The following is a 5,000-nucleotide window of genomic DNA, read 5'->3' as shown; positions in this document are numbered from 1 at the left end:
TAACAGCGTTTCACCCCAGTTACCATCATCAAAATATTGCAAGCGGAAGGCTCTTATACTGAAGAGGTGAATGTTGACAAAGAATACCACAATTCTGACGACGGAAGCTAAATGTTGGGTCTTTGAGACACCCACTGGACATCCGAGGGGTCTGTGTAGAGGAGAAGAGAGGACTGGCCGTACTGAGTGAGTTAAATCAACAATTCTATATTGACTTGTGAGAAATAAATCAATCGCACAAAACCCTCACATGAAACATGGACATTATCTTAACAGCGGGAACTGATGTTGTTTTTACAGCTTGATGTTGCTTTCAATAATTTGTTGCACATGTTGTGGATGCAAAAAGCGTGGTCGGGTACGTGCATGCGTGCGTGCGTGCGTGCCTGTGTGCGTGTGTGTGTGTGTGTGTGTGTGTGTGTGTGTGTGTGTGTGTGTGTGTGTGTGTGCATGTGTGCATGTGTGTATATATGTATGTGTATGTGTGTGTATGTGTGTGCGTGTGGAGGGTGGGGTGGGGGCGGGGCGGGAGTGGGGGGTGGGTGGGGGTGTGCGTGCGTGCGTGCATACGTGTGTGTGTGTGTATGTGTTTATGATGTAGACAGATAGCTATAAAGATAGATAGATAGATAGATAGATAGATAGATAGATAGATAGATAGGTTATTTTGTTAAATGACTTTATAATACAGATGGATAGACAGACAGATAGATAGATAGGTAGATAGATATTATATGTTAAATGTCATCTTTTCTGTTGCGCTTGTGATCTTTATGCATTCACAGACTTTACCATTCCTATTCTATCTAAGTGAGATGACATATATTCATTCTGATGTGATCTGATTTGTTCAAAACACCCAGTGCTAAACTAACACTGCTTCCCATAGCAAAGTTATTCTGATGTGATCTGATTTGTTGAAAGCACCCAGTGCTAAATTACACTACTTCCCATAGCAAAGTTATTCTGATGTGATCTGATTTATTCAAAACACCCAGTGCTAAATTACACTACTTCCCATAGCAAAGTTATTCTGATGTGATCTGATTTGTTCAAAACACCCAGTGCTGAATTACACTGCTTCCCATAGCAAAGTTATTCTGATGCGTGTTGTGTTGTGTGTATGTGGTTGTGTGTGTGTGTGTGTGTGTGTGTGTGTTGTGTTGTGTTGTTGTTGTGTTGTGTGTGTGTGGTTGTGTGTGTGTGTGTGTGTGTGTGTGTGTGTGTGTGTGTGTGTGTGTGCGCGCGCGTGTGTGTGTGTGCGTATGGGTGTTGTGTTGTTGTGGTGTGTTGTGTTGTTGTGGTGTGTGTGTGTGTGTGTGTGTGTGTGTGTGTGTGTGTGTGTGTGTGTGTGTGTGTGTGTGTGTGTGTGTGTGTGTGTGTGTGTGTGTGTGTGTGTGTGTGTGTAAACTTCGTCTTCTTTAGATTGTTGAGACATTGGACAAATCAAATTTTGGACATATGATTTTCGATACCGATAATAATGGTTAAATATTTCAGTAACACCCAATCTAAACCTTGTCAAAGTATATTTCAGATGTCTATCAAGTCTCATTGACATATATACTGGCATGTTACAAGGTATATGACAAAACATTCGATACAAATCAAATCTGTCGGTATTCTGAATATGGGAATTCCAATTTTGCCATCTACTATTAGATCAAGCTTTATCAATTAAGCTTCGACGAAATACTTGAATGAATTCGCTGATATCTCCAACACCTTGGTTCAACCACACAAAACCAAAACCATATTCACAAAGTTTCATTCTCACATTAGACACCCAGTTTCTCTTGCCTCTATTATCTAAATCTAATAGCATTCTATAGGCTTTATGGGGTAATCGGTGATCTTCCATCTGAGTTATTTTCAGCCAATATTGAATACATTTAACAATGGAAGTCAAAAAGATAGGATATCTGGCTGTTTCACCATACACTAAATCATTAGGTGTTTGCAATGACAGTCCAAGCAATTTCTTTAAAACAGAGAGAGAGAGAGAGAGAGAGAGAGAGAGAGAGAGAGAGAGAGAGAGAATGAATGAATGAATGAATGGTTTATTCATTTATAGGCCATTGCCCCTTAAGAGAGAGAGAGAGAGAGAGAGAGAGAGAGAGAGAGAGAGAGAGAGAGAGAGAGAGAGAGAGAGAGAGAGAACGAACGAACGAACGAAAATGTTTCAATGAACTTTGGCCATGGACCACAATTCAAAACCAGGGCACTGGGGGTGGGCATGGGAAGGGGTATTATAACACTTGAATAGATGACACAATGTCATAATGTTCATGGACTTGACATTAATTCTACTAAATTAGGTCTGAGTATATGATTTCTCCTTTTGATCGCATGGAAAATAAATTTTGATACATGGCAATTTCTCTGCTTGTTGTTTGATCGAAGAAGTGAACTAAGAGACATATTTAAACAGTCTTGAAAAAATTTTGTCCGTAAATCAGAGAGAGAGAGAGAGAGAGAGAGAGAGAGAGAGAGAGAGAGAGAGAGAGAGATTCAGATTCAGATTATTTATTCGTTAATAGGCTAGGCCCCTTATGAAGGGGTAAGTGACAATATAAGTAATAACAAACAAAATGAAAATATATAACCAACCATAATAAGTACACATATTACATAAACGCTGCAATGAAGTACAGCATCATTAAGATGTCACGATATCCCGAAATTTAAATGCCTGGTGTAAAAACAGTGCCAGATTCCATATATCAGCATGTCTCGTGGATGACAATAATGAACTCAGTTTGAATAAACATGGCTGTCGATAGTACTTAGGTGGTATATATTTTTCTCTAATTCTACAAAGAGCTGGACAACGAAAAACAAAATGTACCTCGTCTTCTTTGTCTTCTTTACATAGTGGGCAAATTAAATCATTGTCAGTAAAATCTCTGTATCTATAGTAATGTGTAGCTAAGTCTGACACGCCTAACCTAAATCTTGTTGTCACATACTTCAAATACATGTCCATGTTACATACCAAGTACTGTTTAACATCATGCGTATGTTCAAAAGTTCTATAGAAACTAAATCTTTCACTGTTTTGAATATGGTGAGAGAGAGAGAGAGAGAGAGAGAGACTGACACTAGTTTACTGAATAGGCCACAGCCCCTTTCAACGGGGGTTCACAGTCGACAGATATATTATTATTTACACGAGGGGGGAAAAAATTACATTTGTATATTTTGGACTACATTCGTGGTCTGGGATCTAAGCTTAAAGGCATAGAAAAGAAACTTCGCAAAAACAAAAATGAGAGAGAGAGAGAGAGAGAGAGAGAGAGAGAGAGAGATGCTTTGACGCTTTGACGCTTTGACATTTTTTTAATTGTCATTACCTGTAAGGGTCTATTGACAAGGGGGTGACGGGGATTAATTCTTAAATCCCCTTAAGTGCAAAGCAACATTCTGCTTAACAGCGTTTCATCGATAAACAAACAAACAAAAAATCTCGAAATATTACTCTCTCACGATACATTAAACAAGCGGAACACACACACACACCCACACACACACACACAAACACACACACACACACACACACACACACACACAGAAACTTAATCATACAAACTCGACCACCCATTCTAGCAGTGATATAGTTCAATATATCAATTATCTACCTTACCAAATTAACATAAGAAAATAAAGTTTACATATGGATATCCTCCTCATTTACTCTGGAATGTTCTGATCATTGTAATTATGCCTTATTTTTTGTGCTTCTGAGATAAATTTAGCTACTGACTGTATGATATATTCATCATCAGACGATAAAACAGAAAAAAACATCATGTCTTTTAGCTAGATGAGATTTAAAAAAATGTACATTTTTCTCTTACTTTATCGTATAATTTACAATGAAACAAAAAAATGTTTTTCGTCATCTACACTAGATGCACACAAAGGACATGGCGATTCTGTGGATGCTGCAGATTGAAACCACAATTTATTTGCATTGAAACCAAATGTCCGTAGCCGAAATCTTGCATAATTTAACCTGTGCCACTTATCTGTGATGACTGTTGGATATTTTTCAGTATGAAATATACTTTTAAATGAGAAAAAAACAACTATACTTCTCTTGTTTTCCATATCTGAATGCCAATTTTGTTTAAAAGAACAAATCAATCTGTCTCTAAATTCTGATATAAACTGCTGTTCATTTCCCACTTCCTGATACATCCACACAATTCCAAAACCGTGTTCAAACAAAGAGAGAGAGAGAGAGAAAGAGAAGCAGAGTTAGACAGACAGACAATGACGGCCTCATCCTCACTCACCTGTCACCGTAGCTCAGAGCACACCTATGACGGCCACAGAATAACGTCGCCTTATCCAGCAATGAGGAAAATCATCAGAGAAAAGAACAACACTATGTCTCCACAAATATTACTGCACGCATGAACTATATCACTGGAAGATGGGGAAAACACACACACACACACCTACACACACACACACACACCTACACACACACCTACACACACACACACACACACACACACACACACACACACACACACACACACACACACACCTCCACCCCTCACCCCCTACACACACAAGTGCACGCTGCATATTGAACTTCAGTCTAATATCTTATCCGAAAGAACGGACTGGCTAAAAACAAAACAAAACGAAACAAAATAAAAAAAAATAAATTAAAAAAGCATAAATAAATAAACAAATGAAACACCAGTTGTTGTTTTTTAATGTGAACAGAAAAACTATAAAGATAAAAACCCTCCATGAGTAGAATTAATAGAATCTCCCAGCAGAATCCCTCAATAGACTAGAATCGACTAGATTGCGTCAAAAAAAAAAAAAAAAAAAAAAAAAAAGAAAAGAAAAAAAGCGGCATGCACAATCCTTTGTTAATCTTTTTTTTTTTTCTATCTGAAAAAACAATAAAAAGAAACACACACACACACACACACACACACACACACACACACACACACAAACACCTTCACAAGAAAAGA

At 38.0% G+C, this 5,000-nt stretch overlaps 1 protein-coding gene across 1 annotated transcript in view; it reads right to left on the bottom strand.

Annotated features, from left to right (window-relative positions):
* LOC143298202 (uncharacterized) overlaps positions 1-5,000 on the bottom strand; it is a 59,940-nt gene that overhangs the window by 53,471 nt on the left and 1,469 nt on the right. The window contains exon 2 of the mRNA XM_076610978.1: positions 4,299-4,348. The gene's annotated coding sequence lies outside the window, so the exon portion shown is untranslated. The remainder of the gene's footprint in view (positions 1-4,298; positions 4,349-5,000) is intronic.

Source organism: Babylonia areolata, chromosome 23, assembly GCF_041734735.1.
Source record: "Babylonia areolata isolate BAREFJ2019XMU chromosome 23, ASM4173473v1, whole genome shotgun sequence".
In the NCBI taxonomy this organism is placed as follows: domain Eukaryota; kingdom Metazoa; phylum Mollusca; class Gastropoda; order Neogastropoda; family Buccinidae; genus Babylonia; species Babylonia areolata.
This window is presented reverse-complemented; position numbering and strand designations above follow the sequence as displayed.